At 41.7% G+C, this 12,174-nt stretch overlaps 1 pseudogene; it reads left to right on the forward strand.

Moving 5' to 3' along the window:
• The first annotated feature begins 2,256 nt into the window (after positions 1–2,256).
• LOC129557289 (olfactory receptor 4C16-like) lies at positions 2,257–11,696 on the forward strand (annotated as a pseudogene).
• The last annotated feature ends 478 nt before the right edge of the window (positions 11,697–12,174 follow it).

Here is a 12,174-nt window from a genome sequence, read left to right on the forward strand (position 1 = left end):
TCAAGACAGTACGTTACTGGTATAAAGACAGAAATATAGATCAATGGAACAAAATAGAAATCCCAGAGATAAATCCACACACCTATGGACACCTTATCTTTGACAAAGGAGGCAAGAATATAAAATGGAGAAAAGACAATCTCTTTAACAAGTGGTGCTGGGAAAACTGGTCAACCATTTGTAAAAGAATGAAAAAAGAACAATCCTTAACACCATACACAAAAAGAAACTCAAAATGGATTAAAGATCTAAATGTAAGACCAGAAACTATAAAACTCCTAGAGGAGAACATAGACAAAACACTCTCCGACATAAATCACAGTAGGATTCTCTAAGACCCACCCCCCAGAATATTGGAAATAAAAGCAAAAATAAACAAATGGGACCTAATTAAAATTAAGTTTCTGCACAGCGAAGGAAACTATAAGCAAGGTGAAAAGTCAGCCTTCAGAATGGGAGAAAATAATAGCAAATGAAGCAACTGACAAAGAATTAATCTCAAAAATATACAAGCAACACTTTCAACTCAATTCCAGAAAAATAAACAGACCAATCAAAAAATGGGCCAAAGAACTAAACAGACATTTCTCTAAAGAAGACATACAGATGGCTAACAAACACATGAAAAAATGCTATGCTCAATATCACTCTTAATCAGAGAAAAGGAAATCAAAACCACAATGAGGTACCATTTCACGCCAGTCAGAATGGCTGCTATCCCGATGTCTACATGTGATAAATGCTGGAGAGGGTGTGGAGGAAAGGGAACCCTCTTACACTGTTGGTGGGAATGCAAACTAGTACAGCCACTATGGAGAACAGTGTGGAGATTCCTTAAAAAACTGGAAATAGAACTGCCATACGACCCAGCCATTGCACTCCTGGGCATTCACACCGAGGAAACCAGAATTGAAAGAGACACATGTACTCCAATGTTCATTGCAGCACTGTTTATAATAGCCAGGTCATGAAAGTAACCTAGATGTCCATCTGCAGACGAATGGATAACAGAGCTGTGGTACTTACACACAATGGTGTATTACTCAGCATTTAAAAAGAATACATTTGAATCAGCGCTAATGAGGTGGATAAAACTGGAGCCCATTATAGAGAGTGAAGTAAGCCAGAAAGAAAAACACCAGTACAGTATACTAACACATATATATGGAATTTAGAAAGACGGTAACGATAATTCTGTTTATGAGACAACTAATCTTCAAATGTATAGGCATAAAGTTGTTTCTATTATTTATATTCTTAATGCTTCTATGAATAATTCCCATTTTGAGAATTGTTTATTTGCAAGATTTTTCCTGTTGATTATTGTTACCTGATGTTTCCCTTTTTAGAGAAGCTTTTTAAGGCATCTTTGACTCTGTTGAGCCTCTCAATTTTATCTTTATTTTTATTGCATTAATACCTGATATGTATTAGATGCTTTCTGTTCTTTATGATTATGCTGCTTGTCTTGCTAGTTTCTTAAACTGGCTGTATACTTGTATACTCATTGCTTTTCCTTTTTATGTAAAGTCTACTACATTTAAGGCCTCAGTGGATAATGTTTTCCATATTCCATAGATTTTAAGACTTTGTATTTTTGTTATCTTTATTTTATGATGTTGGTTTTAAATGCCATGTACTCAGTGAGTGATACAAACACATTGTATATTTCAGTTAATTAAAATTAAAAATAAACAAAAATTCTCTTTCATTTAGAAATCTAACTTCGGGAAGTCATTTAGAAATCTAACTTCAGGAAGTCATTTAGAAATCTAACTTCAGGAAGTCATTTAGAAATCTAACTTCAGGAAGTCATTTAGAAATCTAACTTCAGGAAATATGAGTGCTTAAAATGTACTTTTGCTGGGCTGGAGAATGAAAAAATAGTAATGGGCAATTTTGAAATATTATCAAATAGCAGAGATCATTCACTCTGTTCATCATATACAATAAGGACTAAATATAAATGTGCTTGGAGGTTGCAACAGATTATTTAAAGTAATATGTCTTTTCTCTTTTCAAACTAGGGTATCTAGAAGAGAGTTTGTGCTACTTTTAAAATAAATATGTATAATAAATGGAAAAAGTATAACTGTATGTGTGAACAAGATATTCTTTAAGGTGCTAAGGACTTTATAACTTTATGTCATAAACCACCAAGGACAGTCAAAAATACCCTAATACCCTAGTGATGTGCAGTACTTGGGATTTTGAATATATTGAATATGGCCAAAAACTGACAAAGGGAATAACAAAATGAAACTGAACAATAATGTGACTGAGTTCATTCTACTTGGGTTATCACAGGATCCTGTTAGGAAGAAAATAGGGTTTGTCACTTTCTTGATTTTATATCTGGGGACATTACTGGGTAACTTCCTGATTATTTCCACCATCAAGACCAGCAGGACACTTGAGAATCCAATGTATTTCTTCCTTTTCCACTTATCTTTATCTGATACCTTCCTCTCAACTTCCATAGCCCCTAGAGTGATTGCCGATGCCCTTAGGGGAAAGAGCACAATCTCTTTCAATGAATGCATGACCCAAGTCTTTGCATCGCAGTGTTTGGTTGCCTAAAGATTTTCATCCTTATTCTCAAGGCTGTTGACCACTATGTGGCCATCTCCAAGCCCCTTTGATACATGACACTCATAAGCCATCGAGTTTGTGGTGTGTTTTTGGCTGTGGCCTGGGTGGGGTCTTGTGTTCATTCTTCAGCTCAAATTCTTCTAGCCTTGAGTCTGCCTTTCTGTGGTCCCAATGTGATAGACCACTATTTTTGTGACTTGCAGCCTTTGTTGAAACTTGCCTGTACAGACACTTATGCGACCAACCTACTCTTGGTGTCCAACAGTGGGGCCATCTGTACAGTGAATTTTCTCATGCTGATGTTCTCCTATGCTATTATTTTGCATTCTCTGAGAAACCACAGTGCTGAAGGGAGAAAGAAACCCCTCTTCACCTGCATCTCCCACATAATCGTGGTCATCTTGTTCTTTGGTCCTTGTGAAAGGTTGTTGCTGAACCACGGAAAAGACGTCAGGATTCTTGGTCTCTGGAGGCATCAGAAGAGTACAGAAAGAGTACCCCCTTTCTAGTGTTAGCCATGGAGTTATATACTCTCTAATTAGTTATTACAGTGAATCTAAAGAACGTCTAGAGGTTGTAAGACCTCACAAGACCTACTTCCATAATTTACACCTTAAGATAACAGGATTAGTCAGAAGGTTTTTTCGAGACTGTCCTCAAGCAGGATACATTATTGTTATATAATCCTAAGGAATGTAGAGGGACAAAAAAGTCTGTCCTTTCTTCCTCCTTGAGAATTCCAGACCTCTCTCTCCTTGGGGACCCCTAGACTTCTTATCAACCTGCCTAGGATATGGCTCTCTCCTTTCCCCCTTTTCTTTTAGGATAATTATGTTGCCAAGGGAAAGGGGCATAGTTTTCATTCCATAACTACTTCCTGCTGTTTAGGGACGTGGTCCCCAAATTGTTGAGGCAACATGTTCTCTTAACCCTCATACTGAGGGTCTATGATCCAGGTATCCCCAGTAATCGTTGGAGGAGGCTGTGGCACTCGTAGGAGCTTGGACAACCATTTGTAACTTAAAAGCTTTTAGACAGAAAACCCCATTACACAGTTACAGACAAAGGCAAAATAGTCATTAAACCCAGTTAAAATCAAAATGAAAAATCGCATTATGTCCATAGTTACATCAGCCCATCTTAAGGTTGTTAGATGTCATCAATTTAAGAAGAGACATGACATGAGATTGTTGTTGAAGGTATTTGTAGACTTGGAGAAAGTCTTTTCCTTGAAGTGGAGATGTCCACCACCGGAAGCCTTCCATTGATGAAGAGGGGAATGCTCTACAGACCCAGCAGTTAGACTGACTGTGAAATGCTGCATAGGAGTGAGCCCAGGACAGGAAGGCATTGTCTTGAGGATCAAACGGCAGACTCAGGATTTTTGGAGTCAGCAGAAGTAGGCTCACATATATTATCAGGCCCATCTGAAAAGTACCAAGTCTGAGCATAGAAAATAAAGACATAAAATGAAGTCACTTAGTTCTGGTCAGGGTGCCACATCTTAACTCGAGTGTGATGTACCCACGAATCAGTTCCTGGCACTTTGACAGCTATGGGAGAAGAAAGAATAACCTGGTAAGGACCTTCCCAGAGGGGCTCAAGGGATGGCCCCCCATACCCCAATGTTTTTATGAGGACCTCGGTTCCTGGCTCAAATAGAGACTTGCTTGACTCAGAGGCTGGGTCAGGAGTTGTCTCCCGGAGTTCTGCTAATGCCTATTGAAAAGCTGAAAGTTGAGTTACATAACTAATTAATTCCAAGGCTTCAGGGTCTATAACAATGTCTGTGTGTAAGAAAGGCCTTCCATAAATACATTCAAAGGGGGACAGTTCCACCTTTTGGGGGGCAGTTCGAGCCCTCATTAAAGATATGGATAGGACTTTAATCCAATTGTCCTGCTTCTCTTGAGTTAATTTGCACAGACGTCTTTTGATAATGTCATTAGCCTTTTCAACCTTTCCTGAGGATTGGGGTCTCCAGGAACAGTGTAAGTGATATTCTATTCCTAGAGCTTTAGATACCCCCTGAATTACAGCATCTTTAAAGGCAGAGCCGTTGTCACTCTGAAGGCTCCATGGCCTTCAAACCTGGGGATAATTTCATGGATTAAAATCTTTACAACTTCCTTAGCCTGTTCACTACAACAGGGAAAAGCCTCAATTCATCCAGTAAAAGTATCCACCCAAACTTGTAACCAAGAATACCCTTTAGCTTTTGGCATATGAGTAAAATAAACTTCCCAGTCCTCTCCAGGATACTTTCCACTTCGTTGTAATCCAGATTTTGCTAGCTTTTCAGTCTTTGGATTATTTTTCTGACAAACCTCACACCTTTTGATAATATTCTTTAAAGTTGTCATTACATTTTTACCTTCAAACAAACTAGAAGCCATATGGTAAGTACTCTCTGCACCCAAATGAAAACTCTGGTATAAACCCTTAAGCGTTTTCCATTGAGTATTTTCAGGAATTATTAATCATCCATCTTCAGACTGTAGCCATCTTTTACGAGTAATCTTTGCTCCTCTTTTCTGATATCTTTCTAAGTCTTCCTCAGTATACTGTGGTTTTTCCTGTTCCACAGGACCTGTCCAGATCAAAGGCGTCTGTAGTGAAGGGGTTTCATAATGCCACTTTTCTGGTTTGACAGTCAACCAGCTGATTACCTTCAGCTACTTTACTCCCATCCCTGCTGTGCCCTTTGCAATGCATAACAGGTACTTCTTTAGGACAATATATAGCAGTTAAAAGTCTCTCGATCTCTCTGAAATGTTTAATAGGTTCTCCTGTTGCTGTTTTAAATGGTCTTTCTTTCCATATTGCAGCATGAGCATGTAAAGTCAAATAAGCATACTTAGAATCGGTGTAGATATTTACCTGCTGCCCTTTGCTTAACTCTAGAGCTCGGGTCAGAGCCACAAGCTCTGCTAACTGAGCACTGGTTCCCCGGGGGAGAGATTTTGCTTCTAAAACCTGTTCAGCATTCACCACGGCATATCCTGATTTATGCTTCCCATCTTGAACAAAAGAACAGCCATCTGTAAATATTTCCTTGTCAGGATTGTCTAATGGGGTATCCATTAGATCTTCTCGAGCTGCATAGTTTAAAGTTAGAAATTGGGAACAATTGTGATCAGGTGTTTTATTTTCCTTCTCAGGAAGGAAAGTGGAAGGATTTAAATTTCCACGAACTTTAAGCTTAGTTACTGGTCTTTCTAACAACAAGGACTGTTATTTAAGAAGCCTACTGTCTGTCATCCAAATATTAACCTTAGAATTCAAGATTCCACTCACATCATCAGAAGTCAATACAGTAAGGTTTTGTCCATTAATTATTTTTAAAGCTTCAGGTGCTAATAAGGCTGCTGCCCCAATTACTCTTAGGCAGTGGGGCCACCCACGTGAAATTACATCTAGTTCTCTGCTTAGATAAGCAATAGGCTGCTGGGGAGGCCCTGGGGTTGTGTCAAAACTCCCAATGCCATACCTTTTCTTTCAGTGGCAAACAAGTTAAATTCCGACCCTGTGGGCAAGCTCAGAGCCGGAGCTTGCAGGAGAGCAGTCTGAAGAACCTTAAAAGCCTTTTGAGTTTCTGGAGACCAAGCCAGTTTGTCTGTTTGGGCCTGCTGAGTTCCAGCTATAAGTTTATATAAAGGTCGGGCAGGTTCCTCAAAACCTGGAATAGAAATGCGACAGTAACCAGTGATTTCCAAAAATCCTCTCAATTGTCTTAAAGTCACAGGTAAGGGATGATTTAATATAGGTTTAACTATCTTGGGGCCTATGGCCCTAGTCCCTTCTGATATAATTAGGCCCAGATATCTAACAGATTGTTGACAAAGCTGAGCCTTTTCTCTTGATGCCTTGTAACCGCAGACTGCCAGAAACTTTAAGAAATCTGAGACTCGTGAACAAGCTTCCTCTGTCTCAGCACAGAGCAAAATATCTACATATTGTAACACCACTGCTTTGGAACTATTAAAGTTTTGTAGATCCTGTGACAAACTTGGTCCAAACAAGTGCGGACTGTCCCGAAATCCCTGGGGCAAAACTGTCCAAGTTAACTGAGAAGCTGACTGCGTAGGATCCTCAAAGGCAAATAGAAATGACTTCCCTCTGCCAAAGGCACTGAATAGAAGACATCTTTCAAATCAATTACTGAGAAATATTTGGCTCATTCAGGTATTTCAGACAAGAGAATATAAGTATTAGGCACCACAGGGTGTAAAGAACTACAGCCTCATTTATTATTTGTAAATCTTGAACTAGTCTCCATTTACCATTTGATTTATTTATACCCAGAATAGGAGTGTTGCATGGACTGTTACAGGGAATTAATAGTCCCTGCCCCTTTAAATTCTCAACGATGGGTTTGAACCCTTCCTTACCCTCAGGTTTCAGTGGATACTGCTTCTTATGTGGAAATAAGTGCGGGTCTTTGAGCTTGACAACTACAGGAGTAGCATTTTGTGCTCAACCCACAGACTTTCCATCAGCCCATACTCTAGGATTTACATTTTGTTCAATTAAAGGGAGAGAAAGGAAAGGCTTCATATTCATGAAAACAGAGGCATAGACCTTGCTCAGTATATCCCTCCCCAAAAGGGGTGAGGGAGACTCTGACACAATCAGAAACTCGTGTGAAAATAGCACCAAATCCCAGTCGCAACTGACAGAAACACTAAAGTAATACGTTTTGGCTCGTCTAGACAGTCCCATTACGGAAGCAGATCGGGAAGAAAGTGGGTCAGGGGCTTCAGTAAGCACGGAGTAAGCTGCCCCAGTATCTAAAAGGAAATCGACGGACTGCCCCCCCCCCCACAGTTATTGTTAGGAGCCCTAACATCTGAGTAGCCAGGATAGGCCTGAGACCTTGCTTAGGCCTAAGTTTCAATTTCCTGGAGACAGGGTGGAGGCTAAGTTCACAGAAACTCCTCCCTAAGAAGATCCTGCCAAAATTAAGAAACTCCTCCCTAGAAAAGTCCCGCCAGCGCCAAAAATCAGGCCAATCAGAGGGAAAAGGGAAATCCCCCAGAAAAACCCTGCGCACGCATAAACTGGCCAATGAGCTTCTGTGCGCGCATGAACTGGCCAATGAGCTTCTGCCAGCTTGATCTTTTGAACAAAAATAGGTGCTTATGTAATCTAAGACTATAAAAACCGCTGTGACCTGGGCTCGGGGCTCTTGTCAGCACTCCACTGCACTGGAGGAGGCATGAGCCCTAGCTCGAGCTAGAAATAAACCCCACTCTTGCTTTCGCATTGCTGCGAGTGTCTTATTCTACCAGTATGGGGGGACCGGACTCAGGGCATAACATTCGGGGCATACCATTATTAATACCCAGGGTTCCTCAGGTGTAATTAGGATGGGAGCTTGTGTGGGGACCCCCAGGCACCTTCAGTCCTGATTGTCTTCAGAGTCCGACCCCTGAAACCTATGATTCATAGGGGGCGGTTTCTCTTCCACTGTGGTCCTTTGCAGACTGGACATGGAGACAGGGTCGGCTTGAATGCCTGAGGGCAATCCCACTGGAGGTGCCCCTCTTTTCCACAATAATATCAAGCCCATGCCTTTTCACCTGGGTACCTCTGGGCATTTTTCTCAGGTTGTTTAAGAACAGTTTTCATAGCCTGTTCCTTTTACTTTTTCTGCCTTTCTTTCTTTTCCTCATATTCCCTACCAAAATAGACTGTCTAAGCCAGTTGTAACAGATTATGTAAAGACTAATTTGGTCCATATGCCCTCGTTAATAGTTTACAGCAGATACCTGGAGCCGACTTAGTGAGAAATCTATCTTTTAAGATGACTTTTCCCTCTTCACTTTCGGGATCAATCTCAGTGAATCTGAGAAGGGCTCCTCTCAGTCTATCTAGGAATTTACCAGGACTTCATGGGAAATAGATGGAAAAACAGTGGAAACAGTGTCAGACTTTATTTTTGGGGGCTCCAATATCACTGCAGATGCTGATTGCAGCCATGAAATTAAAAGACGCTTACTCCTTGGAAGGAAAGTTATGACCAACCTAGACAGCATATTAAAAAGCAGAGACATTACTTTGCCAACCAAGGTCTGCCTAGTCAAGGCTATGGTTTTTCCCGTGGTCATGTATGGATGTGAGAGTTGGACTGTGAAGAAAGCTGATCACCAAAGAATTGATGCTTTTGAACTGTGGTGCTGGAGAAGACTCTTGAGAGTCCCTTGGACTGCAAGGAGATCCAACCAGTCCATTCTAAAGGAGATCAATCCTGGGTGTTCATTGGAAGGACTAAAGCTGAAACTCCAATACTTTGGCCATCTCATGCAAAGAGTTGACTCACTGGAAAAGACTCTGATGCTGGGAAGGATTGGGGGCAGGAGGAGAAGGGGACGATGGAGAAAGAGATGGCTGGATGGCATCACTGACTCGATGGACATGAGTTTGAGTGAACTCCGGGAGATGCTGATGGACAGGGAGGCCTGGCATGCTGTGATACATGGGGTTGCAGAGTTGGACATGACTAAGCAACAGAACTGAAAGGCTTAGCACATACCTGCCTGAGTCCTTTAAGAATACATATGACAAAATGACTCTGATCCCATCTTCCCTTAGCTGTGTTGTATTCAGTCTGGTTCTGTAGTTGGGACCACCTGATTCCCATTGGGAGGTTGGTTACTTCGTCCTCCCTCTTCCCTACCAAGCCATTCATCTCCATAAGAAACCGCTTTTCCCAAAGCTTGACTCTTTGATTCGGGAGTCAGCATTTGTCCCAAGATATACATCACATCTTTCCAAGTAAGGTCATAAAGTGGAATAACACCTTTAAAAACTCTAATACATTTTTCTGCGTCCTCTAAATAGTTTCCCAGATCCTCCTTTTTCCTTTGTATTTCTTGATAAGAAAAAGGCTTATTAATTCTTATAGCCTGATTATTTCTCCTGGTGGGTGCTTCATGAAGAGGCAACAGCCTGTATGGCTGTTCCTCATTCTCTCTGGCTGTTCTGCGCATATGATCCCAGGGATAGATTGGAGAAACCTGCCTTTCTTTATCTCTTTGTCTCCTGTCCTCCATCTCATCTAGCAAAGTAGGAGGACAGGAGGGGGCTGAAGGAGTCATACCCAGATCTATACCCTTAGGACATAAGTCTGGCATATTCCACAGAGAGAAAAAGGGCAACACATATGCTATTTCTACCCATTTCCCTTGTTTTCTACAGAACTGGTCTAATTGTAAAACAGTATTATACTTAAGAGACCCTCCAACTGGCCACCGTTCACCGTTCTTCAATGGATACCGTGGCCATGCACTATCACATAGGAATATCAGGTGTGTCTTCTTTAAGCCCTGGGGATCAAGTCTGTAGGATACAGTTTAAAAGAGTGAGGCTGGAATTGTTAGCTCCCATCTGTTAGAGAGAAAAAAAGGTGACTAGCGCCCTCTTTCTACCAGAGGTGTCCCTCGCTGCTCTAGATGGGGTTGTAGACAGACTTTACACCAAAGTTTTTCCTTCCCTGGTCGGACTTCGTCTGTCCCTTACTGACGCAGGCGATGTACTCCTGGTTCTACCACCACGATGGGTTGGAGATGCACCAGGGGTAGACCTGATGGCATCCCTGACTGACGTCCAGCTCCTCACCATTAAAACCTTGCTTGCTTCTGATGCCACCCGGGGTGTAATCAGCGTAACCTTCTGGAATGACTCCCAAACTAAGACCACTGGGGGAAACATTCTCATCACCTGAGTACCTGTGCACGACCCTGAGCATATTCCTGACCACAATAAGACTGGTATGAACATAACACTGAAATGTTCCTTCCAAGCGTCACCACACCAGTTTAAGAGTCTCCTCTGGTCAACTAAGAGCCAGCGTTACCAAAGGAAAAAAACCCGTTGTAGTGCCAATCTGAGTAACCTTTAACTCCAGGGATGCTCTTGGAGCTAGAGCTCCATCTAGCTTCCAAACTTTCCATGCCTAGCGAGGCTAGGCGCTTCCTGACTACTAATCCAAGCTTGGGATCTAAGTTACAGTACATAGTAACAGCATAGATCACAAGTCCCTTGAAAGTCTATGATCCCATAGATTACGTTAGTACTTCTAATTTCCAAGGAGTTATGAAATGGTCAAAGAGAACGAAAAGTTTGACTGAGAAAGAAGAGTTCTGTCCACATGCTTTGCCCATTTCTGGTTTGTCCCCAAAGGAGACACTGGGTGCCTCTTGGCATTGGCAGGTCGGTATAAACCCCTGACAAGTTTCTGCAATAAGCCATATGAGGTCCGCAGAACTGCAGAGCAGGGCTCCTCACTTGCTTCATGCAGGGCATTTCATTCATTCACACAAGCACACCGTAAAGTACAGCAAAAAATGTGTTCTAGGAGAACAAAGAACTGCAAGAGCTCTTACCCATCCTTAACTTGTCCTGAAGAATCCCGGACGAGCCCCCAAGATGAAAGGTTGTTGCTAAACCTTGGAAAAGATGCTGGGATTCTTGGTCTCCAGAAGAGAATTCAGTCTGGGGCCAGAGAAAAGGCTTAATCGCTCAGAGTTTGGGTAATAAAGTTTTATTAAAGTGTAAAGGAGATAGAGAAAGCTTCTGACATAGGCATCAGAAGGGGGAAGAAAGAGTACCCCCTTGCTAGTGTTAGCCATGGAGTTATATACTCTCTAATTAATTACTACAGTTAATTAAAAGAATGTCTGGAAGTTGTAATAACCTCACTAGACCTACTCCCATAATTTACACCTTAAGATAACAGGATTAGCCAGAGGGTATTTTTCCAGAGACTGTCCTCAAGCAGGATAAATTATTGTTATATAATCCTAAGGAATGTAGAGGGACAAAAATGTTTGTCCTTTTTTCCTCCTTGAGAATTCCAGACCCCTCTCTCTTTGGGGACCCTTAGACTCCTTATCAACCTACCTAGGAAATGATTCTCTCACTGCATATTTATATACACACACCCTGCAACTACCTTCCCCATGGATTAGATGATAGCTGTGTTTTATACAGTTGGAACACCTTTGATCAACCCTCTGATTTATACACTAAGGAATACAGAAGTGAAAAATGTCATGAGAATGTTATGGGACAAGAAACTGATCACAGGTGACAAAAAATAAATAAACGTTTCATATTTTTCTTCAAGTTTAGATTGATCTAGAAGTCCCCAGAAAATATTATCTTTTACTGTCAGTTCAGTTCAGTCGCTCAGTCGTGTCCAACTTCTTGTGACCACATGAGTCGCAGCACGCCAGGCCTCCCTGTCCATCACCAACTCCCAGAGTTCACTCAAACTCATGTCCATTGAGTCGGTGATGTCATCCAGCCATCTCATCCTCTGTCGTCCCCTTCTCCTTCTGCCCCCAATCCCTCCCAGCATCAGGGTCTTTTCCAATAAGTCAACTCTTCACATGAGGTGGCCAGTGTATTGGAGTTTCAGCTTCAGAATCAGTCCTTCCAAAGAACACCCAGGACTGGTCTCCTCTAGGATGGACTGGTTGGATCTCCTTGAAGTCCAAGGGACTCTCAAGAGGCTTCTCCAACACCACAGTTCAAAAGCATCAATTCTTCAGCATTCAGCTTTCTTTATAGTCCAAC

Source organism: Moschus berezovskii, chromosome 7, assembly GCF_049115385.1.
Source record: "Moschus berezovskii isolate FMDL1 chromosome 7, NW_MosBer_1.0, whole genome shotgun sequence".
In the NCBI taxonomy this organism is placed as follows: domain Eukaryota; kingdom Metazoa; phylum Chordata; class Mammalia; order Artiodactyla; family Moschidae; genus Moschus; species Moschus berezovskii.